Below are 26,719 nucleotides of genomic sequence, written 5' to 3' on the forward strand. Positions count from 1 at the left end.
AAACGGCAAGCCACGGAGTGGGGGAAAATGTTCACAAATCATTTTTATCTAATTAGCAATGACTACATAAAGAACTCCTATAACTAAACAAAAACAACAATAACAACAACAAAAAAAACAATTCAAAGGAAGACATACAAATGGCCAAGAAGCACATGAAAACATGTTCAACCTCACTAATCATTAGGGAAATGACTGTGGTTGCAGTTTTACAACATTAAAAACATTCTTGATATAGATGGTAGTAATGGTAGCACATTATAAGTGTATTTAATATCACTGATCTGTACACTTAAAAGTGGCTAAGATGGTACATTTTATGTTTCTGTATTCCACTACAATTTTTTAAATTAGAAAAAAATATATATATAAGGGTAATAGAAGAAATTCTAGCCTCTGATACCACAGCTACACCACATAGTAAAAACAGCCTAATTCCTAGCCAGATAAATATAAAACCTGACACAAAAGTGCTATCTATATACTTTTCTTTTACCTGATAAACCTTGTATATATTTCAACAAAAAATACAATGTATTCTAAAAGGCAAGAAAAAACACAGTGGAACAAACAAAGCATGCATCAGAACCAGTTTCAGATATGGCAGAGATTTTAGAGTCATCTGATTAACAAACGTAACTAGAGTTAATATGTTTAGGGTTCTAATGGGAAAAGTGGATTACATGCAAGAACAGGTGAGTACTATGAGCAGAGAGATGGAAAGTTTAAGAAAGAATGAAAGGAAAAGCTAAGAATAAATAACACTATAATGGTAATGAAGAATGCCCTTGATAGACTCATCAGTAGACTGCATTCACCCAAGGAAATAATTAGTGACCTTGAAGATATGTCAATAAAAACTCTCAAAACGAAACGATGAAGAGAGGAAAGAAAGAAAGATGGAACAGAATGTCCAAGAACTGTGGGACGGTTACAAAAGGTATAACATACATGTAATGGGAATAAGAGAATGAAAAGAGAGGAAGAAACGAAGAACTATTTGAAGTAATAATGACTGAAAATTTTCCAAAATTAAGATAGACATAAAACTACCACTCCTAGAAGCACAAGGAACACCAAGAAGGATTAACATTAAATAATAATAATAATAATACAACTAGGCAAATACTATGTAAACTGCAGAAAACAAAAGACAAAAAGTTTTTTTTGAAAGAAGCCAGAATGAAAACAAATACCTTACCTACAGAGAAACAAATACCTTATTGGACTTCTCAGAGACCGTGCAAACAAGAAGAAAGCGGAGTAAAATATTTAAAGTGTTGAAAGAAAAAAAACCACCAACCTAGAATTCTGTATCCAGTGAAATTATTCTTCAAAAGTAAAAAGGAAATATATACTTTCTCAGAAAAACAAAACTTGAGGGAATTTGTCATCCACAGATATGTCTTGTAAGGAATGTTAAAAAGGGGTAAGAAAATTATAAAAGTTGGATACATATCTGCATAAAATAAGAAAAGCATTAGAGAAAGAATAAATGAGAGTAAAATCTTTCATTTTTCTTATTCTTAATTGATCTAACAGATAAGTTTATTCAAAATAATAGTAACACTGTATTTGGTGATTATAGCTTATGGATAAGTAAAATGAATGACTAATTTTTAAGGAATAGGAGGGAGGAATTGGGAATACTCTGTTATAAGGTATTTGTACTATCTCTAAAATGGCTCGGTATTATCTGAAAGCAGACTTTGATTACTTGTAAATGTACCTTGCAAACTCTTCAACAACCATTATAAAACATTTTAAACATTTTTAAAGGAAGTATAATTCGAATGCTACGAGAGATGAGAATATGGAATCAAATCATATAAAATGCTGAATTTAAACCAGAGAAGGGAGAGAAATTGTAGAGGACAAAATTTAAAAATAAATAAAAGAAAAAGGCAATGAATAGAATAGTTACAAATATGGTAGCTATTAATCCAATTATATTAATAATCACTTTAAATGTGAATGATCTAAGTATACCAATTAAAAGATAGATACTGTCGAAGTAAAAAATAACAGCCGACAATGTGTTGCCTATAAAAAACCCACCTTAAATATAAAGACATAGATAAATTAAAAGTGAAGGGATGGAGAAAGACATACTGTTAACACTAGTAAAGAGAAAGCTGGAGTACCCACATTAACTTCAGAAATCAACTTCATAACAAGAAAAATTATCAAAGATAAAGAGTGGCATTCCATAATGATGAAGGGGTGAATTGTCCAAGAACATAGAATAGTCCTTAATGTGTCTAACAACCGAATGTCAAAATACAAGAGGCAAAAACTGATAACCAGCCACAAGGAATAGACGAATCCACTGTTACAGTCAAAGGCTTCACACCTCAATCAGTAAACAACATATCCAGCAAGCAGAAAATCAGTAAGGATATAGTTGAACTAAACTGCATCATCAATAAAATGGATCTAATTGACATTCTATACCACTTCATCTAATAACAGCAGAATATACATTATTCTCAAGCTCACACGGAACATTCACCAATATAGACCACATTCCAGACCATAACACACTCTTTAACAAGTTTAAAAAAATACAAATCATACAGAGTATGTTCTGAGTTCCCAGTGAAATTAAACTAGAAATCAATAACCAAACTGCAGTTCCAAAACTATTGAGAGATTAAACAACATGCTTCTAAATAACACACAGATCAAAGAAATCTCAAGAGACATTTTAAATATTTTAAATGAATTGGAAATGAAAAATAACCTATCAAAATGCCTGAGATGCAGCTAAATCGGCTAAATCTGTAGCACCTGACCCCTCCCAGTACCTGTAAGGCCCAAGCCACTGTGACATGCTAGTCAGAGCTGAGCCCCAACTGAGCAGAGGGTTTGCATTCTTCTGATCCCTGCCCCCTACATGAAGAAATGAATGGTGAATTGGCCCCAGGTAAAGCACAGTATATTTTCCAAGTATGGCAAAGTTATAAAGGTTACTAGAGGAAAAGATAAAGATACCAGGAAGGATAAAGGGGTTGCATTTATTTTATTTTTGGATAAGGACTCTGCATAAAACTTTACCAGAGCAATAAACAACAGTTATTTGGTAGAGTGATAGAAGCCAAGCATGGCTATTGGCAACGTTAGAGCAGCTGAGTTTATCTGAAGACAAAACTGCTTTGATAAATCTGAGTGTTATGAATGTGGAGAAAGTGGACACTTAAGTTATACCTTTCCTAAAAATATGCTTGGAGAACATAAACCTCCAAAGAACAAAGAGAAAAAGAAAAAAGAATCCCTGAACCAGAAGAAAAAAACTGAAGTAGAAGAAAGTGAAGATGAAGGAAGGGGAAGATCCTGCTCTTGACAGCCTCAGCCATAGCTTTCCAGCAAGCTAAAAGCAAAGAACAAAAAAAAATAGAAACCCAGCCAGGGGCTCCCACAACTTCAGATGATTCAAGATGCCCAAGGGTTCAAAAACAGCATATATTCAATGATGAAGAAGAACTTAATGATTAAAATTATATTTATTATGTAAATATCATTAGTTATTTTTTTAATCTTGGAGTACCAAATTTAGTTCGGACTAAAGATTACTTTTAGAATTTGAGCATAAGAGAGCTTGTGCTTTGGTGCTGTTAAGTCCCATGAGCTCCGCTGGCAATAAATTCTCCTTCCTCTACCAAAGCTGTCTGAGCGTACAATTTCCTCCGATGGGTGTCGCTTCCTGCAACAGATTTCTGGTGTGTTGGCCGGGAAGCGTGGAGGAACGGTGCCCACATTTGGCAGAATTTGGGTACCTCACTGGGGAAACCCCTACCGGCCCTGTTGAGACGCTGGCTGAACGCACACCAGGGATTACCCCGTGTGGACACCTCACAGGACAGAAGGGGAAACCCCATTTGCCAGTCACTGCAAGGATCAGACAACAGAGGAACAAGAAAGCTAGGATGTGTCAGGGACATGGTAAGGAAAAACAAGGCACAGGGTAGCTAGCTCAGGCCCTGCCCCATAAGGCAGAAGGGGAGACTGATCATCTCCCGAGGTCACCTGAGTACTCTACATTTGTTAGGGGAAACTGTGACCTCACAGGTACATAGGGCGGAGAGTGGAATGTGTTTGGTTAACACTGGGCAAAAGGAAGGCCCAATCCCTGTCCAGAGAGTAACCAAGTGTCCTCCACGGGTTAAGAGGAACTACTGCTCAGTCTCCACAGGACAGGTGGGAGGTTGTATGAAAGAGAGTGAGTACTGAGTGACTGAGACATGGCCTACCCACGAAGCAAGAGTTGAGCCCCTATCCGCGGTTCTGTGACAAACCTCATACGGCTTAGGATGATGTCACTGGATCTCCGTGAGGAGTCTACGCCAGTGATCCAGGTCAGGGGTTTATACCAATCCACCAATTGCCAAGAGGAGCCTGAAAATTCCCCACAGGGGGAGCGGCCGGAGAAAGGTGAAGCAAGTGACGTCCCTTCCAAAGTTTCCCCAACCTTATCCCCCAACACTCCATGTGGCGTGATTGTCGTCTGTCGTAGGAGGCATGGGGGGTACACAGAGAAAGCCTACTCCCATAGCCACGATGGTCAAAAACTTCAAGAAAGGGTTATCAGATTATGGAGTTAAACTCACCCCACAGAATCTCCACACCCTTTGTGAGATAAACTGGCCATCTTTTGGTATTGGATGTTTGGTAGAGGGAGCTCCTAGTCTTCAGTTAGAAGACACAGGTCAGGGTCTTCCTGGGCAGCGAGGAGGGGAGACAAAGTTCAGGGCCTTCCACAAAGAGGGAAGCAAAGGAGGCCCTATTCTAGGAATCTACACAACAGAAGGCCTTTGGAAAAAAAAATCAAACAGGCACTCACTAACACTCCGGAGAGAACTCCCAGACCTGTGCTGCCACCCGCCGTTCTCCTTCCGCCTTTCCAGGCGGCACCAGCACCACGCCAAGGGCACACATACAATCCTTTCAGGGTAAGTAACATACTTTCAGATTCAGATAGAGCTGGGATTGTGTTCCCTGGTGGTCTAGTGGTTAGGATTTAGTGCTCTCACTGCTGCGGCCCAGGTTCGATTCCCAGTTAGGGAGAAATATTCTTTCCTCCTTCCTCACCAGCAGCAGGAGCATTTCCCAGCTTGTATCCCACAGGGAAGGCAGGAACCACAGCCCCACAGCCCAGTTGTCAGTGAAATACAGTGGCAGCGAGGAGCGGCGAGGACCTATAGGCCACCCTCCTACTTCCAAACAAACTAACGATGGGAGGGGGATCAAAAAGTTTGGCCTGTAAATGATTCTCCAGATAGGAGAATAGCATTGCACATCAAGAAACTGGAAAATAGGAAGAAGCCCTCTATGTACAAGCTTCTATGCTTCTTTACCAAGACCCAGACTTATTAGATGACCCAGTGATAAGAGCACCAGGTGGAGATCTCAGGAGTTCTCTTCTCCCCCTTCACCCTCGGACTCTGAAGGGGCCCAGCCCAAGTTCTCTGGGGACTCCATCTATTTCATCACTCCCTGAGGAAACTAGATAAGCACCCCCAGGGAAGTTACAAATACTGACGATGGGGAAATATGAGTATGTGCATTACCTCTGAACTGTATTTGTCGGTGTTATATGGAATATGGTTGTTGAGTTAAGAACTCTAATTATGATGGAAAGGAAAAATGTGTTTTTGGTAACATAAGGTATAAAGTATGGGTATTTATTTTGAAGGACCCCTTCTAGGATAGGATGATCTCAGTGTCTTTGCAGGCAGACCCGGAAACCCCCTAACCAATTTTCCTGCCTAACTCTTTTCTAAGAGCCATGAACCTCCTTATTATTAACGTTATTATTATTATTATTATTAGCAGAACACCATTTCTGCTAACAATGGGCCGATGACCCTTACCAATAAATAGCCAGAGGATCTGAGTCACCAGTTTCGGGCAATTGTCAGGATTTGAGGGAGAGGGCTTCCCCATCCCCACAAAGAAAGGAAGAAAGGTGTTTGTTTTAAAATTGGTTATTTCTGAAAGCGTGAGAAGAAGCAAACTGAAGGAATGAAGAAAGTGGCAGAAGGTCTGTGAAAAGAAATTCTCAGAGGAAATTTTATGTGATTAAACTAAACAAGATTGGAAATTTAAATGCCAAAAGTAAGCTAATGCAAAATTAAAATTACCTTTTAATGTTTCTTAGACTATTGGTCTGCTACTAATGTTATGGAAAAGTTTTCTGAGTAGAAAACAAGGATTCCTTACTTAATCAAAATAACTTCTGTATTTTATATTGCCTTAACCAGTTTTCTGAGGCTTTTAGAGAATATATTAACATCAGCCCAAAGTCTGAGGGCCAGACACTCCTGGCTATACATTTCATAAGTTAGTCTGTGCCCAGTATTCAAAGGAAGCTCCAAAAGTTGGAACATAGACCCCAACCCCAAAGGCTGCTTTGGTGCCAGAGGTCTTTAACGTGTCCGATAACTGGGACTGCGCAGAGAAGAAAGCAGAATACAAAAAGGGTGCAAATTTTAGCTGCCATAATACAGGGACCATCTCAAGGTGACCCTAGGCAGTAAAAATCTTGCAGGCTTGGAGGGCCTCAATCTTGATTGGCCATAAGTGGCATTGTTGGGACTGAGACATAATCAATGCACATATTGCAGGAGGAAGGGGACTAGAAAGGCGAGTGGGAAGCTGCGGAGGGGTAGACCTCATAAGCCCTCGCCTCACATAGCAAGCCTCTCATGAAGGGGCTGCTCTCTCCTCCAACAATGGAGGCTTAACCGCTTGCAAGTTCTAATCCTAGAGAAATCCACCACGATTACATCAGTGGAGCCTCATGTCAGGGTTTCCTACTAGCAGAGGAACTACCTCCTCGCAATCTGTTGAAAGTCAGCCCACAATGCAAACAGAAAGGGCCCCACTTGAAACTCAGGAAGGATAAAGCTATGCTTTCTTTAAAAATTTCTACTATAACACCAGCAGAAAAATGTGTGACATTTACGAAGTGTGCTAACTAATGTTTTAACATCTCAGATATGAACTTGAACTGCAGCTTCACGACTTCTGTAAGCTATACAAATGCACATGTTAAATTACCTGCTGGATGATTTCTTATTTGTGGAAAAACTGTTTATTCTTATGTTCCTTGGGAAGACTAATTGTATTTATGCCTCAAAAGTATCCAACTAGGGGCCGCAGGGAATTCACCCTTGACTCCCACTTAAGGTCAGGGAGAAGTTGAATAAAAAGATCACACAAGGGAATTTTCAGGGTGTTAGAACTGTTCTGTGCAACGCTACGTTGCTGGACACATGACTATATATATATTTGTCAAAACCTACAAAACTTCACATCACAAAGAGTAAATCTTAATGTATACAAATTTTTCAAAAAATCAACCAGAAGGGCAGAGGAATCCTAGAATGGAATGCAGAACGTGACAATCCAACTCTATGTAAAATATATATCATAACCTCACCGACAAGGATGTCAAAAAAAAGTTGCTACCCTAAGTAACATTGGGAAAGGATACTTTTAAGTAGATAATTGTAATGCTAAAGACAAAAATGAACTATGCATAAACCCTGTACTCTAATTGACAAATTTGTTTTCATACTGCACAGATTAGCAATTCTTAAACTTCTGTACATTTAAAGTCAAGATATTAGTCTGAAGTCATGCATATTTACATACTATAGGTAAAAATGATAGATGATTGATAGGTAGATAGATAGAAATATAGATAAGTGTTATCTACACAGGTTAGTATGTATACATTTATTTCCTCATTTTGTCCACTGAAAGGACCTAAGACTAGTGGCACACCAGTAGCAGTGAGCACACCTAACACCAGATCTTGGCTTCTAAATACCACTTTCCAATCAGAGGAATCAAGGCTGCTTGCAGAAATGGCTGATTTTCAAAGTAGGCAAGGAAAATATAAGATGTATCTAGATTATCTTGTAATACCAGAAAGCAAGGAAGTAATATATACAAACACGCATGTGTGTGTGTATATGTGTATATATATATTATATGTATACATATATATTATATTATAAAGCAATACACATACATATATATTATAAAGCAAGGAAGTACTCTCTCTCTATATATACCCTAAGTAACATTGGGAAAGGATACTTTTAAGTAGATAATTGTAATGCTAAAGACAAAAATGAACTATGCATAAACCCTGTACTCTAATTGACAAATTTGTTTTCATACTGCACAGATTAGCAATTCTTAAACTTCTGTACATTTAAAGTCAAGATATTAGTCTGAAGTCATGCATATTTATATACTATAGGTAAAAATGATAGAATATCACTGTAATAATTGCTGCAGGTAAGATAGTGGTCAAAACTTAAAGGAGAAAGGGGATATTTGCAAAGCCTCAAAATATCTCCCCCAAAATATTTCTTAATCACTGTTTTTAATATATGTCTACAAATTCTTTGATATTTCTCTCTCAAAGCTGGTAGAGCTTAACTCCTCTCCCCTTAAATGGGGACTGGAATTAGTGACTCACTTCTAACCAATAGAGAATGGAAAGGGAAGAAATAGTAACTTCACAGTGGAGATACCCGACAGACACCATCTTAACACTATGATTAAAGGTAACCACCTGATTTGATGTGAGACCACCGTGGAATTCTTCCCAAAAATTATAACTTCAGTCTAATCAGGAGAAAACAAACCCAAAATAAGAGATATTCTATAAAATAAATACCTGATGTACTTTTCAACATGTGAAAATCATTAAAAACAAGGAATAATTGAGAAACTGTCACAAATTTGAAGAGACTACAGAGACATGACAACTAAATGAAACTCGGTATCCTACTTTCCTGGAACAGAAAAAGGGCATTATTGGGAAAAACAGTAAAAATTAGTAAAGTCTACAGTATTGTACTAGTACTATTTTATTTGCTTTGATAAATACATGATAGTTATATAAATCATTAACATTGTAGAAAGCTAGGTAAATAGGATACAGCAACTTTCTGTACGATCTTTGCAACATTTCTGTAAATCAAAAATTACTTCTAAATGAAAATTTGGAAAATAAAAACCTTCCCACAAAGAAAACTCCAAACCCACATGGTTTCAATACTAAATCAAAAATTTAAGGAAAAAATAAGACATCTTTCACAGTTACTTATCTTTCACAAAATCACATTTATTTTTCAAAAAATAGAAAAAGAAGGAATACTTTCTATCTCATTTTGTGAAGCCTGCATTATTACTGTATACCAAAGTAGAAAAAGAAAACAGCTAACTGATATCTCCCATACACATAAATGCAAAAAATCCTTAATCCAACAGCAAATTTAATCCAGCATATATTAAAAAAAAGATAATAAATCAGGACTGTGGCAGGCTGAATTTACACTGATCTACAAACTGAAAAAGAGAACAAACTGGAAAGCACATACCATCTGATCAGAGTTTTGAAACAGAAACGATGTGCCAGTTATTGAGTTATTATTTCTCAGCTTCAAACCTACACTTTACACTTGATTCTCTGACTCATGCTGGGGCATTACACACCACATGTCTGCTTTGCCAGCTGGAGCCATGTTGGCTCTGCCAGTAGGAGGTACTAGTGAGAAGACTGTAAGGCTGGAAGAGAAAGAAGGAACTTATTTCCTGTTCTTTCATGTGTGCCTTCTGTTTGCTTTCCTCCTGTTTTCATGTTCTTGTGAGCAATATGCTAGTAACATCTCTTTACTCTGGTAGTAGTCGGTCCTCTTTAAATCAGTACCTGAATTGCCTTTGCAGTTTTTCTAATATTTGCTGAGGCAACAGCACCAGCTAGTTAGTGTTCCTTTTCCGAGATCCCAGCCACCTGGGGCCCATCCTCCAAGCTTCAAAGCTTTAATAATTCTAACCTCTTCACTTTATTTCCCCAGTCCCAGAAGTAGAAGCAATTTCTAGCAATTGCTATTTTTAGGATAATGTAGCATTATTTTTTTTGCTTTCCAATTTCATGCAACCTTAGTTAATTCTTTACATTACTTTTTCTATGTTCAAATTACTGGTATGGTTTCTGTCTCCTGGCTGGCCTTTACTGATTTGTACAAAGATTTGCACAAAAATGTACAAAGATTACATTTTTTGAAATAACCATGAAAAACAACTTAAGGGAAAAAAATATTAGGAATACTAGCCAAAAAAAAAAAAAAAAAAAAAAAAAAAAAAAAAAAGATCACATGGACACAGACAAAAAAAAACATAACAGCTAAAGAACAAGTCAGTTAATCAAATCAATTAATTTAAAGCTCAGATTGAAGAACTCTCTCAGAAGTTATCAGGAAAAGATAAAGAAAAAGGAAATATTAAAGAAAAGATTTAGAGGTTAAAAGTAAAGGTGAAAACATTTAACCAACAAGAGTAACAGAGAAAATTTTTACATAAGAGACAACATATGAAGAAATAATAAGGACAAATTTACCAGAACCAAAGATGAAATACCTCAAGTTAATAGAATCTATAGATTTCAGAACAGATGACATGGAGGGTCTAGACTAGGAAAAAATTTAATAAATTATAAAGGATATAAAAATCAGAAAAAAAATCTGTATAATTATAGCGAGAAAGAACAGATCATCTTCAAAGAAAAAACAATCAGACTTACTTTTTGAAAACAAAAAGTCTAAAGAGCATTAGTTTTTAAAACATTGAAGGAAATAAATTTTGAACTCGGAATGTTTATATCCAAACTGTCATTCAAATAGGAGGGCGTAATCAAAATATTCTCAGTTATACAAGATCACAAAAGAAGAGTTGCTACACAAAAACCTCTACTGAAAACAGTGAGTACTTAGAAAAAAGCTCTCAAATAACAAGAAAATCAAAAACAGATATGACAAGGTATATATGGAATAAGGGTGACCAACTATCTTAGTAAAGTCTATTATTGTCCATTTTGTAAAAACTTTATTTTAAAAAATAAAGCAAAAGTATATTTTTAAATGACTAAAATTCTAGACAAAAAATCAACATTGTGAGTAGGGAAAAATAAATTTTACACAAAAGGAACACGAGAATATGTTAAGATACTTGTCTTATTAGAGAAATTATACAGATACTGATATATTAAAATGTCAGGAGATATAAATGAACATAACTTTGGTCTTAGGATATGGGCACTCTAAGAACAAAACTAGAATGTAACTTTTATTGAAGTACGGCTACACAAAATATTATATTAGTTTTAGATATATGACATAAGTGTTGGTGAAGCTGCAGAAAAACAGGGAATCCTCGTGCACTATTGGTAGAAATGTAAATTGATACAGCCACTATGGAAAACAGTATGGAGGTTCCTCAGAAAAATAAAACTATAACTATCATAAGATCCAGCAATTCCACTTCTGGGTATTTATCCAGGGAAAACAAAAGCACTAATTTGAAAACATATATGCACCCTTATGTTCACTGCAGCATTATTTACAATAGCCAAGATATGAAAGCAACATAGAATATAACTTTTAAGCAGTAGAACAAAATATTTATCTATCCAAGATTGGTAAACAATGGAGAAGAAAAGCACGAGCAGTAAATTAAAAATATAGAGATAAAAAATTAAGTACTATCTTAACAGTAATTACAAAAAATGTAAATGTTTTAAACTCACAATTAATATATTAAATTTATTAAACTCACTTCCAAAATAAGAAACACACAGGACACAAAAATTTTGAAAACAAAAACGAGGGAAAAAGCTGGAAGATAATCTTAATAACTGACTATGCCAGTTGTCAATTTATTACTTCTCATCTCCAAATCTACTTTTCACTTCTCTGCTTATGATACTAAAACATTTCTGCCTTTCTAACTGACATAATGTTAAGCTTTGTCAGGAGAGACACTGAAAGGGAAAGGGGCTTGGGGCTTGGCTTTAATATGTTTTCTTTCCTCCGAGTTCCTGTGGAGCTTTCATGGTACACAGGACACTGTAACCACACTGTACCCGCATTTAAACTTCACTTCATTTCTTTAATATAGATTTTTTTCTGATTCAAGCTGGTTTTGCCCAAATAATGGCATTGGGACTCACTTGCTTTTTGCACCCTCTCCCTCTTTACCTTTGTATGCCTGCTCTTTTAATCATTAAGCCTTAGGACATAAGATTTATCAAGCCTGAGGTCTACAATCATGAGGACTAAGGATAACATCCTAGCCTTAAATGTGTTTCAGCTCCAGACACATCAAGGCAAAACAACAACCCCACCGGCTACAGGACCAGACCAGACAGGATGTCACTATGGCTGATTCCAGAAATGAACATAATGATCAATTACCCCAGTCCTATCTAGTCGTCCAGTCAGTAGCAACCATGTCCCCAACTCCCTTAGTTTCCATGAGTACTGATTTTTCCCTTTTCCTTAAGTTTCCATGCTATGATTTTTTTCCTTCTCTCTATATAAATTGTACTTCTGAGACACCTGAGGGGATAGGGGCAGGTTTTGAAAGCAATAGCTTGCCTGTGTCTCTGGGACTTGCGACTCTCTAAAATAAACCTGACTTTGTACCTGCACGTGTCTCTTCTTCGTGCACAGGCAGACGGGCCCCTTTGGCTCTGGTAACAATATACAAGTGTGGCTAATCCTGTGAATTCATTCCGCAGCACCCCCACAGGTAACTCTGCAGCCAGTTCTGTGGGCATCCCAGCTGGCCTCACAGGAAGAGTTCCTCAGCACTCCAGTGGGCAGCTTCTCAATAAGGTCCACAGGAACCCCAACTGCCTTTGCAATGGTAAGTTCAGCAGCAATCCCCATGGGTGGATTTCCTGTGACTTCTGTGGGTGTCCATCAAGTGTGCCATAGAATTCAATAGCACCTCAATAGTACCTCTCACAGGTGACTTTCTAGCAGCTTTCCGGGCAAGGTGGCCAATGCCCCAGCATATCTCCCACAAAGTTCAACAATACTCCCCACAAGCAGATTTTGGGTGAATTTCAGCAATACTGAAGCAGGCAGTTTCATGCCCAAAAGCCAGTGGAGGGGTCCTTTCTTACAAATGTGCTGGCCCTTAGTAACCTGTCCCCTACTCTCATCCTGCCAGCAACCCAGAGGATAGCTTTCAATTTGCCAGCCCTGGACTGTGGTTTTCTTCCTTCAATTCTCTCCCTATGGACAGGGGACCAGCTCTGCCCAGAGCCCCTAGCAAACTTCTCTCCACTATCCAATGGGCTGCAACCACACTCCCTCCAACAAGTTCTGAATCCCAGTCTTGAAGAAAAGCCCTGGCTTCCAAGTTTATCCCTCCTCTGAGTACTCCTTCAGCCCCAGGGTATTCTCTTTTTTTCCCTGTTTAACACTTCATTGCCTATAAATAGTTCATTCTTTTTTTCATTATTATTAAGTTTACTGAGGTAACATTGGTTAATACAATTATATAATTTTCAAGTGTATATTATAATTTGATGTCTGTATTTTCTATTGTGTGTTTACCACCCAAAGTCCAGTTTCTTTCAGTTACCATTTATTTGACCCCCTTTATCCCATCTACATCCCCACTCCTCTCTCACCCCCTACCCTCTGGTAACCACTAGTCTACAGTCCATGTCCACGAGTCTCTGTTTGTTTGTCCTGTTCATTTGTTGCTTTTAGGTTTATATCCCACATATAAGTGATATCATGTGATTTTCAACTTTTTCTGTCTGGCTTATTTCGCTTAGCAAGATTATCTCGAGGTCCATCCACGTCACAAATGGCAGATTTCATCTCTTCTTATGGCTGAGGGATATTCCATTATATACATGTACTACAGCATCTTTAGCCAATCATCTATTGTAGAACACTTCGGTTGCTTCCATGTCCTGGCCACTATGAGTAATGCTGCTATGAACACTGGTGTGCAAATATCTTTTCAGATAGGGGTTTTCGAGTCTTTGGGGTAAATACCCAGTAGAGGGACTGCTGGATCATGTGGTAGATCAATTCTTAGTTTTTTGAGGAAACTCCATATTGTTTTCCATAGTGGCTGTACCAATCTGCAGTCCCACCAGCAGCGTATGAGGGTTCCTTTTTAAATAGTTCATTCTTTACATGAAAACTTTCTTGTTAAAATTTTTGTTTCTCCAGACTGTACCCTGACTGAGAAGCTGACTAAACAGAGTTAAAGGGACTAAAACTTATTTATCTGTATCTATAAAAGAAACAACAAAAGAGGATATATCCATAATACCCATATATGTACCCATATATATCAAACAACAGACAAATCTTCAGAAATAAACAGAAAAATCAACAATTATAACTGAAAATGTAAACATAGCCACCTCAGAAACTGCTAAAACAGACATAAAAAATAGATAATAGATAAAGAGACAGAGAGGAAAAGAGAGGGAGGGATTAAGGTGATTATGGTACACACACGTACATACGTACAAAAATATATATATAATTAATAAACCACAGCTATTATGCTGAAACTATTAGATTAACCAAAAGTGGAGATATGAATATAAGCATTTAGTTTAATTTTCTTTCAAACTCTCCTAAAGGAACAATAGTAGAGTTTATTTCTTTATCAATATAATGGGTTGGGACCCAATTGATGTAGGGAAGAGGCAAGAGAATTAAATGTTACTAAAGCCACGATCAGAGATTACAGTGGGCTGATCAGCCCTGCAGCCAGGCCAGGACACCTGCAGAACAAAGAAAGATTTCTGCTGGGATTGCTAACAACCCATTCCCCACGTCTGTGAAGGGGAAATAGGAAAAAGAGAGTCATTCCCTATGGCTAGAACCTTGGGGAACCTATGGATTAAAGGCTGGGAACTGCTGCAGGCCTTTCACTCAACATATTGTTTCTTACCTTTTCACATTACATACTCGCCCCCTTCCCCTTCCTTACTGTATGTCCATATCAAAGGAAATGGGTTACCAAAGTCTTTTAAACTAAAACTCACAGGAATTAAAGAATGACATATAAACTGAATTCCCTGAACACTCAGGGTCCCTCTCAGAGCCTTTACTCTGTCCCTCTCACTGTCTCTCTCACTGTCCCTCTCACTCTCTGCCTCTGAGAGAAGACCACACTCTGTCTGTGGAGCATTACCCGTTTTCTAGCAAACGTTCTACACTCTCTGCCAAAGGACCCTCTTCTCTCGGTACAGGGCTTGGTCAGTACCAACCCCACCCCACTCAGAAATAGTTGTCCTGTCCTGCATCACAATGCAGCAAATTTTAGCAAGTTACAAAGCAGACAGACAAGTACTATCTTCAGCAGTCCTGAAAAAGCTGAATCCTAAACCAGCAGTGAAGAAAGCAAAGAAGCAAATTCATATCACAGAACCCCAGAAGGCTCAAGATTTGACAGCACCAGGTATCTCTAGAAGTAGGGAATAAACGTGGAACTAAAAATAAGTTGAAAGTCTCTTTAAGAACAAGGTCAGGCCCCAGGTTCCCTCACTCACTTTCATGCCTTTCCCTAAGCTCAGCAGAAACTGGACAGCATTTTCTCTGAAGAGGGTAAAACAGAATGATTAAACTAGGAGATATCGGACAAAAATGAGGGCAGGGGCAATATACTGGACACAGAAAAATTAAGTGAAATCTTATGAAGTGAATGTTAAGACTCTAGCTTTTCTCCCATCGTGGCCCCCAGAGCACTAGCAGCCAGGCATATGCCCTCTAGAGCATGACTTCTGGAAGACTCTGCTTTGGGAACTCTAACTGGCCCAAGAGAAAAGAACTGTGCTAACTGTGCTCTCCACAGAAGCAGCACAGCTAGATCACAGACTATGTTATTGTTTTTAGTGGGGAATCAATGTCTAAAGAAAGAGGAGGCTAATGATATTATGAAAAGATGCTACAAAAAAAAAAAAAAACGTTAACATTTGTAATATCGAAACTACAAAACAAGAGAAAAAGGGCAAAGAAAACAGACCACTTAGTGAAAGACTTCTGCTCTCTAATATAAATATAAAAATAAATAAGACAAAACAAAGACCAAACACTTTCTCACTGCCTCTACCTCTGCTATCAGTACTTGAGGCTACTACTACCACCTGCCCACATCTATTCAGCATCCCCCTTTAAAGCGTACTTCAGTCACTCTGGCTTTCTTTCGGTTCCTAAAAAGGGCCATGCATCTTTCTGCCACAAGATCTAAGTAAATATCTAGACATATTCATGGAGAAAATATAAACATTTCAGTAACAACCACATAATTTCCTATATAATGCCAAATATTTTAACATTTGTATACTTCTATAAATGGACTGATTTTTTGCATTTTACTCAACAGCAAATAGATCAGTGTTTTAGAAACTGTCTCCTAAACTCTAGCTGTCACAACATTTGCCTAGGAGAATGAGCTACTATATACTTATGAATAATGGAAGAGAACATTTGTCAAACTGTTAGTCAATAAACTGTTTGTCAATGAATGCTGAAGACCTTTCCATAGTAGAGTTAATCTACGAATGCTACATAATCAATCTGAACTACATAGTGTGAGGCAACTTTTCAATGCCAAATTGTTTTGCCCTTCACACCAAAAATGTTCCTTCATTGCCAGATGGTATTTGTTCAGGGAATACAAATTTTTCCTAAGTTAAACATATATGTGGTAATAAATCCATAATGAAATGTAAATTCAAGACAAAATTATTTTTAATTCTTTTATATTAATATGAGCAACTAAATATTGAGTATATCATTAAGAAACTATGTTTTCTTCATATCGTTTCCAAAATTTCTTTCACTAGTTACTAAAGTTTATCATTATCAGTTTGGAGTAAAAATCTACTTCTTAGCCATTTTCTGAGGGAAAAACAACAACGACCTTTTAATGTAAACTCAATTTGAATTCTAAAGCATTATTTTCTACAAGATAGCTGATGAAAAAATGGGCTCTGAAGAATTTAGTTCTTATTTCTTAGCTATGTAACTTGGGATTTATATGATCGTGAACAACTTCTTTTATTTCATTGGGCCCTTGTTTGTAATTTATAAAATTGTTATAATACTAGATAAAGGATATTAAGAGGATTAAAAAAGATATTTGGAAAGTGCCTGGCACATAGTACTCAATAGATTAAAATACCCTTTTCAACACTGAATTTCCTTTTCAAAACTAATATTTAAAAATTTAATCATCCCTGCCTTTAAAATATTTACATTTAATTTCTCCTAGGGAGAGGATAATAGGTGGATGGGAGAAAAGGTTTGGAAAAGAAACTTTTCACTACGTATTTTTGGTAACTTTTGTATTATATATTTTAAAATAAATGAATTAAATTTAAGTAAAATTGTAAAACAATATGCCCCCAAAATATTAATCAAATAAATGAGGCATGTAAAGTCCTAATAATTTTATATAAGTGAACGCGGGCTTATAAAATTATTCTTATTCATCCCTGGAATCCAAGAATTTTGAACAATGCTAGGTACATAGTAAACATTCAAAAACATCAGGAGGAATGAATGCATAGTTGAGACCTCTATGTGCATTTTAGTCATATTTATATGGAAGAAAAAATAAGACTGAAAACGGCTTGTTGCAGGAAGCAACACCCGCCAGAGGAAATTAGACGCTCAGCATGAGCATGTGGGGCTTAACAGCACCAAAGCACGAGCTTCCCTTGTTTAGATTTATTACAGCTTATATACCCTTGCAGAGTCCATGCAAGGGGCACGTGATTCCTTTGTCTGAGGTTCTACGTGCACCTCCTGACTCAGGATGGGGAGAGGGAGTTTCGGGTGGGGGCTGCAAGGGGGAAGGAATTCCCGGACTACTGGTCCTATCTATTTACAGATCCCTTGTCTTGCAGGTGTGGCAAGAGTTTCTAGAAGGCCATTTAAAGATCTATAGGATGTGGTTAATCTATAACCAGCTGAGTTGGGCATTTCTGCAAGCTCTTTCTTTTGCATTTTTCAGATGCCTCCTCTCCTCTCTTAGCTCTCTACAGTTTCCAGCTACCTAGCTTACATAATAAGAGTACAACAATTTAATTAACTGTGCTATCAGGGAAACCAAAAATAATCAATCCCCAAATGATATATTTAATGTCTATATATAAGACAATCCAAAAAACATGGTGATTTACCAAAGCATCAAACTTTTTTTAAAAAACTATCATTAATTTCTAGAGATTTACAGAGAAAAATACATTTCTCACAAATCTAAAAACTGCTCAAAAGAAATAGGGTCATTACTTTTTACAACTAAAAAACCAAGTAAATCATGAAGACTGAAAAACTATTTTTCCAGAGTAGATTTAAAAAACATATAAATTTTGAAATTCACTGGTGTCATCACTATAAATCATATAGCCTTGCATACAGAAAAGATGTTAAGATATTATTTGGAAGATTAGCTGTAAGTTGTTTTTTTTAATGCTTAAGATAAAAAAGGCATGAAATACATCAAAATATTTTTAGTATTTCTATTAGAGTGACAAGATTGTGGGTGATTTTATTCTTCCTCTATTTTCCAAATTTTTCCTAATGGAATTACATTTTCTCATAATTAAATAAATATAATATTTTTAAGATAGCACCTGATTTAAAAAAGAAAAAAGCATCCAGTATACTCTATGCTTATAGGCAATTCAAAGATTAAAGAATCTTATACATACAGATGTAAAATCCATTTTCAAAGTTCCCCAAAAAAGGGATTTACAATTAGCACCACCTGTTCAGCAAAGAACCTTGCTACGCAAGTTCTTCCAGCCATCATCACAATAACTTAGAGTTACTCAGAAAACATAAGTAAATCATATATTTCTTTTTGACCCTTTGATATCTTTTGGTGATTCTCTGTGGGGGTTGTTAGAGGAGAAAGGAGAAATGGTGATGAGATTCAGTAAACTGATCCTGTTTGAGAAATCTAATTTCTCCTATCATTTCAGCTATCAAATGGAGCACTCGCTGTCCACAGGCAATTGGCCAAGCAACCAGGTGACCTGCTCTAGTCACTCAGGCATTTGTACATGTCTAAAACACTTTGTATCTTTTTATGATAAAATTACTCAAAACATAAAGAAAGGAAGTAGCAGCAATAAATCATGCTGGCATAGCTCAGGCTATTTATTCTGAACAGGATGGTTGACAAAGAAACCTGCTGTTACAACATATGAGAGAACTCAAAATAACGAGGTTTTCAGAAAACACTTAAAAGGAATAAAGAAAGACACTCTCAAAGAAATGAGGATGATGAGGAATTGGATCTGACATATTGGAGATTCATAAAGAAACAACGCGATCTTCCATTTTAATTTTGTCAGCTTTTATATGGAAGCGTATGAGCTTTGGAGTCAAGTAGACAGGTTTGAATACTGGCTCCAATGTTCACTACTTGGCAAGTTATTTAACCATTTTATAATCCATTTGTAAAAATGGGGACTAAAATAGCTACCTCATAGAGTGGTAGTTAGGATTAAATACAGTAATGGATAAAAACACATGGTTTATGTTTTATTATTCTCTAACCTTTCCTATATGTTTGGAATATTGTTAAAACACATAGTGTAATTTAGAGTGGCACATATGGGCTCTCAATAAATGTTGATTCACTCCCTTGTTACAGTCATGAAAATTAAACCAGAGTTCTTTTTAGTAAAAAAAAAAAGGAAGGAAAAGGAAGGGACTATAAGAGGTCGCCAAATTCAGACTTCTACCTCCAGGCAGATTTATTAAATAAACGTCATGTGATGACTTGCAGTATAATGATGTAAGAGGGACTTTTCTCAAAGTCTAAGAGAAAAGGATTATAAATAAGAAAATAATAATCAATTATATCCAGAATAGACAAAGATAATGCTGATTGCAAATAGGACCCTTGTAGTTTAAATGGCTAAAACTCACAAAACCATAGTGAATCAAACAAAACTCATAGAATAGATTGTATCACAAATCAGTGGAAGAAAAAAAATGGATATTTTGGTTGATGATCTAACAGAAACTAACTCACCGTAAGCGGAAAAATAAAATTATATCTTTACATCAAGGACCAACAAATTGTTCTGTAAAGGGCCAGATAATAAATGGTTTATGCCTTGCAGGCCATACAGGCTCTGTTGCAACTACTCCACTCTACCGGTTTAGCACAAAACAGCCATCAATAATACATAAATGAATGAACATGGCTTAGTTCCAATAAAGCTTTATTTATGAACACCAAAAACTGAATTTCACATAATTTTCATATAGCACAAAGTAGTATTATTCTTCAATTTTCTTAAACCATTTAAAAATATAAAGCCATTCTTAGCTCAAAGGCTGTACAAAAATTCAGCCATATTTGAGCCAGATTTGGACTGTGGGTTGTAGTTTGACAAACCCTGCTTCACACCATTAAAAAAAAAAAATCAAATTGGATTACAGTACTAAGTGTGAACAATAAAACTATATAACATTAAAAAAATTTTAAACATCTCATTGACATCTTGTAGTGAATAAAAATTTCTTCAAATCACAATGAAGTAAAAAAAATTGTGCAACTGACTATATTAAAATTCAAGATATTTGTTTAATGAAGGACAGCATAGAGCACAAGTAAGAGAAGATAACCGCAACATTAAAAAAGCATTAAGGTCGAGACTATTCAAAGAACTCCTACAAATCAATAAGAAAAACAAAGAAAACCCAATTATATTTGAATACTGATTAATGTCATTTACTCTGTAAATAACACTGGGAAGATTATGTTTCTACTTCATTGTTTAACAAGGTTCATTATCTCAATTCCTTTTCCTCACTATCACTGTGAATATTCCTGAAGGAATAATCTAATCTCTAGTGTATATGTGTATGTGTGTAATATGAATAATGAATGTCTTTTGCTTGTGAGATTTTATTCTATTTTAGTACACAAACATCTACATAGTGATTCACTGTGTACTAGGCATTGTTCTAGTAATTTACAAAATAAACTTGTTTACTCCTCTCAACTCTCTGTAGGTATTAGAATCCTCATTTTAAAGATGTGAATGGTTTTAATTTTTATACTTATCTGTATTTTCTAATTTTTAAGCAATGTACATTTACACACATACATAAAAAATAAGCGGTGTACAGAAAAACACTGTGCCCTTTTCAGGGGGAAGAATGTGGAGGTGTCAAGGAAAGTAAAGAATTCAAATGCAATACCTAAAGGCAATATTCTTGCTTATATCAACAGAACTTGAGTTTATGTGTTGTCAGACTCTTTTATCTAATTGATATTTCCTGCTTCCATTAGCTATCCTTCATGTTCACCCTGCTATTAACATATACGATGTTTTTCAGGAAGAGGAATTAGGTATTTAAGAAGCCAAGAGGTTCTGTTTATTTGTTTCAAAGAATAATGAAACCTTCTAACTACAAAGCAAAGCTGTCCATCAATAAATTTTTTTACACTTTCTATATCAGGCACAGTTCTAGGCACTAATAACATAGCAGTAAGACAGATAAAGACTCTGAACATCTGGGGCATATGGTCAAGATGGCGGAGTAGGTAAATGCTGTGCTTGCCTCCTCCCACAACCACATCTTAATTGCAACTAAACTACAGAACAACCATTATTAAAAATCACCTGGCATCTAGCTGAACAGAAGTCCTACACCTAAGAACATACAGAAGAAATCAACTCAACACTGGTAGGATGAACAGAAAACACTGAACAGACTGGTCCCACATCCATGTGTGGCAGTGGAGGGTATTCCGGAGGGCTGTCTCAGCTGCAGAGGCTCCCCCTGAAATGTGAGGGGTCCCAATCCAACACCAGGCTCCCCAGCCCAGGCCACGAAGAGAAATCCCCATATCATCTGGCTGTGAAAACCAGCAGACATTGTGGTTGAGTGAGATGGAAGGGTGCTAGATCTCAGGCGTTCCTTTCAAAGGGCCCACACATAGACTTACTTGCTGGTGGACTTACTCACTTCGAGCTCTAGTGCTGGGGCAGCAAGCAGCTCAAAAGGTGCCAAGGACATACGGGAGGAAGTAAATTGTCTGGTGTTAAGGAGAGGGATGGAGGGGCAACTTTCTCCCAGACAGAAGTGCTGGCAGAGCCATTGTTTCTTTGTTTGGCCCTCCCCACATCCAGCAGGAAGATACAACATGGCTAACACAAATTGCCTCACCCTGATGATACCCTTAGACCCCACCCTACCTTATTTATGGGCCTACCTCAGCTCCTTCCAGTGGTTTTTCCATACAAATGGCCTGTCTTGGCTTATGCTGCAGATTTTCCTAAAATCTCTCAAAGGTTCACAAATCCCAAACAAGCAGCATCAGGCCTTGGTGTGCCTCATACCTATTCCTGAGCAAACCCAAGCCCAGCACTAGCAGCTGCTAGCCTCCGTCTGCAGCTTAGCAACTGCCAAGAGCCTCCAAGCCCAGCATAAGTGGCGCCCATCTTCAGATCACTTTGTAGCACATAGCAAATGACCCTGGGCAGGGCGCAGGTAGCAGCTTACCTTGGCCTGCAACAGAGCCCCTCCCAAGAAGTCATACCACCAACACATCTGATGTCCAGCCTCAGACAACAAAAGAGCACCCCCTAACCACCTCCACAAATGACGCACCCAAAGGGCAGACTGGACAGGCACCAGAGACCTGCTAAAGCAAACCCTGCTCTGTAGGGTCAGCTCCTGCACAATAGCTCCTCCACTGTAGTTACAGCCAGTCCCCACAACCAATCAGCCTGAGCATCAATCCCTCTGATTGATGTGCAAACAGCAACCAAGGCTCAACTACAACAAGAGAGTACAGACAACCCACACAAGGAACACACGTGGAGCACCCAGCTCAGGTGACCACAGAGACTGCGCCACTGGGCCCCAAAGAACATTTACTACTAAAGGGCACCTACTAAAACCAGGAGACACAGCAGCTCTACCTAATACATAGAAACGAACACAGGGAGGCAGCCAAAATGAGGAGACAAAGAAACATGTCCCAAATAAAGGAAAAGAACAAAGCTCCAGAAAAAGAACTAAACAAAATGGATACAGACAATCTACCAGATACCGAGTTCAAAACACTGATGATAAGGATGAACAATTATTTCACTGAGACCTTCAGCAAAGAGATAGGAAAAAAAAAACATAAAAATAGAAAACATAAAAAAGAACCAGTCAGAAATGAAGAATATAATAACTGAAATAAAGAATAGAGGGAATCAACGGTAGATTAGATGAAGCAGAGGATCGAATCAGTGATTTGGAAGAAAAAAAACAGAACAGCAAGAAAAGAGGAGAATCTAAAAAAATAAAGCTAGTTTAAGGGGCCTTTGGGGCAACATCAAGCATGCCAACATCTGTTTAGAAGTACCAGAAGGAGAAAAGAAAGCAAGGAATTGAAAACCTACTTGAAGAAATAATGACAAAAAACTTTCCTAACCTGAAGAAAGAAAGAGGCATTCAAGTTCAGAGAGTCCCAAACGAGATGATCCCAAAGAAGCCTATACCAAGACTTATCATTATTAAAATGCTATCGTTAAAAGACAAAGAGAGAATCTTAAAAGCAGCAAGAGAAAGGCAGTTGTACCAGACAAAATAGACTTTAAAACAAAAGTTATAAAAAGAGGCAAAGAAAGATCCAGTAAAACCACTTTGGGGTATTTATCTGAAGAAACCAAAAACACTACTTTGGAGGGACATGTGAATCCATATGTTCACTGCAGCATTATTTACAATAGCCAAAATATGGCGGCAGTCTTGGTGTTTATCAATAGATAAATGAATAAAGAAGAGGTGGTACATATGCACAATGTTAGTCAGGAAAAAAAAGAATGAAATCTCACCATCTGCAACAATATGGATGGACCTAGAAGGTATTGTGCTGAGTGGAGTCAGTCAGACAGATAAAGACAAATGCCATATGATATCACATACATGTGGAATCTAAAGAACAAAATAAACAAACAAAACAAAAACAAACTCGTAGACACAGAGAACGTTCTGATGGCCACCAGATGGAAGGGGTGTTGGGGGTTTGGTAAAAATAGGGAAGAGATTAAGAATTACAAACTAGCAATTACAAAATAGTCATGGGTATATAAAGTATAACATAAAGAATATAATCGATATTGTAATAACTATGTATGGTGTCAGATGAGTCCTAGATTTATCAAGGTGATCACTTCATGTAAGTTATATAAATGTCTAATCACTATGTTGCACACATGAAACTAGTGCAATTTTGTATGTCAACTGTAATCACTAATCAAAATATTAAAAAAAAAAAAGACTCAGAATATCCTGGCCTCAAAGAGCTCATGTTCTAATTCAAGAGCTACATTCTACAGATAACACATAAGTAAGACAACCCAGAACTTTGGAAAGATCTTGAAAACTAAGATGACATTGTAACCACAACCCAAAAAAGTGGGCCAAGATGTGTATCTTGATCTTAAATAGGTTGAATAAATGCTAAAATAAAAAGAAGCCAGACAGAAGAGGCTCAGAATATAATATACAAAAGGTTTGAGATACAATTAAAAATTATTTGTCATATTCAGAACTATGAAAATTTCAATTCAAATGAAAAAACACAATCAGAAGATGCCAACATTGAGATGACACAGATGTTAACTAATTCTAAGTATTTTAAAGTAGCTATCATAAAAAGGCTGCAATAGCAATTACGCTATTCAAACAAATGAAACCAAAGAAACGTTCAGCAAAGAAATAAAATAAAAAATATAAAAAGAACCAGGGAAGGCATTCTGGGAAACATGGCAGAGTAAAAGACATCCTCAGATCTCACCTCTTGAAACAACAATAAGCTGAACATCTAAAACGGAACCAAAAAACACCCAAACTGCACGCCAGCATGTCTGAGCGTGGGATCTGCGCAGAAGAGCTACCACAGGTCAGAACTCTGGGTGTCAGGAGGTAGACTGGGAGAAATAAAGAAGCTCCTTCTCCCAGCTGCCAGAGCTTCCTGCAGGAGGAGGGGGAGGGGAGAAGGAGTAGCGAGTTCCCTGAACAGCCTGCCTGGGAAAGCTGTGAGCTCCCCACGGCCGGCCGGAGGCAGAGCCCAGTCATCAGGGCAAAAGGCAGAGAAGCGGGACAGCAGAAAAACAACAGTTAATTTTTACCAGCCATGGTTACAAAACCAAGGCTGAGCTGCAGCTCCCAACTCCCAACCCAGAGGGTCCCTCCCCACACACCCTCCGAGACCGAACACCACGGAGCCCCAGGGGAATCTGAGCACACACTGTCGAGACTGATGCTACCTCTCACAGCTTCTGGAGCTCCCTGCAGGAGGAGAGGGAGGAGAGAAGGTGTGGCGAGTTCCCTGAACAACCCTGCCTGGAAGTGCTGTGACTTCCACGCAGCCGACAGCAGGGCCCAGTCATCAGGGCAGAAAGCCCAGAAGAGGGATGGGACTACAGAGAAACAACAGTTGATTTTTACCAGCTTTGGTTTCAAAACTGAGGCTGAGCGGCAGCCCCCAACTCCCAACCTTAAGGGCCCCTCCCCCATACCCTCTAAGACTGATCACCACGGAGCCCCAGGGGAATCTGAGCAAACGTTGCTGAGACTGTCACTGACTCTGACAGGACTGAAACTGAGGGTAGTGAGCATGATTAAATATCTACAAGAAAACACAAAAGGCATTATTAGGCTTCATATAAAGCAGGGATGCAAGAGGCTTAGACGCCACCTGCTGGAAACCAAAAGAAAAGCGCCTTCTTTGCAGCAGGCTAAAGAGAGACCTTTATATAATAAATCCTCTTTCTGGGGGGAAAAAAAAAAGCAGAATACACTTCCATAGATGCCCAGGTGGAGAAATAGTCTATTAAATACCATGAACAACCAAGGTGACAAGGCAACTCAGAAAGAAAGAGAAAACTCCAGAAAATAAGCTTACAGACACAGAAATATACGACTTAAATGACAGAGAATTCAGGATGGTAGTTCTGAAAAAACTCAGTGAGGTCTGAATCAAGTCAAACCATCAATTTCAGGAATTTAAAAAACTACTAGATGAGCAGAGAAAGGAGATTGAAACCCTCAAAAAGGACGGAATAGGTCTTCTAGAGATTAAACACACACACACACACACACACACACACACTGCAAATGTTGAAAAATGAAATAGCAAGCTTGAGAAATAGAGTCGACCAAATGGAGGAAAAATCAGTAATATTGAAGACAGAAATCTAAAAATAAATCAGAAGGATGAAGAGAGAAACTGAAGAATGAAAAGTAATGAAAGAGAAATACAAGAACCAGCTGATACTATCAGCAGAGGATATATAAGAATAATGCATTATCAAAGGTGAGAAAAAGGAGTAGAGACTACAAAGCATTTTCAGACAAATAGTGGACCAGAATTTCCCACATCTAAGGAGTGAGCTGGAGTCAATAGAACATCCAGTTATCTCAACCCAAAAAGGCCTTCACCAAGACATATTGTATTCAAGTTATCAAAAATCAATGACAAAGACAGAATTCTCAGGGCAGCCAGGAAGAAGAAAACAGTAACTTAAAAGGGAAAACCCATTTAATTATCATCAGACTGCTCAGCGCAAATCTTACAAGCCAGAAAGGAATGGAATCAAATATTTAAACTATTAAGTGAAAGGAACTACCAGCCTAGAATAATGTGTCTAGCAAAGCTCTCCTTAAGATATGAAGGAGAAATTAAGACCTTTCAAGACATACAAAAATTGATGGAATTCTCCACTACGAGGACTGTACTACAGGAAATACTGAAAGGAGTCAGCTCACTTAAAACAAAATGAAAAAAAAATACATAATTAGGAGTAAAATGACTATCAGGCAAATAGAAGCAGAGGAGT

At 37.5% G+C, this 26,719-nt stretch overlaps 1 protein-coding gene and 1 pseudogene across 15 annotated transcripts in view; one reads left to right on the forward strand and one right to left on the reverse strand.

The window, feature by feature from the left end:
- The window catches only part of RIMS2 (regulating synaptic membrane exocytosis 2), a 549,058-nt gene that overhangs the window by 453,376 nt on the left and 68,963 nt on the right, over positions 1-26,719 (reverse strand). The gene's annotated exons all lie outside the window — the stretch shown is intronic.
- LOC102884422 lies at positions 2,909-3,495 on the forward strand (annotated as a pseudogene).

Source organism: Pteropus alecto, unplaced genomic scaffold (genome assembly GCF_000325575.1).
Source record: "Pteropus alecto unplaced genomic scaffold, ASM32557v1 scaffold164, whole genome shotgun sequence".
Classification (NCBI taxonomy): domain Eukaryota; kingdom Metazoa; phylum Chordata; class Mammalia; order Chiroptera; family Pteropodidae; genus Pteropus; species Pteropus alecto.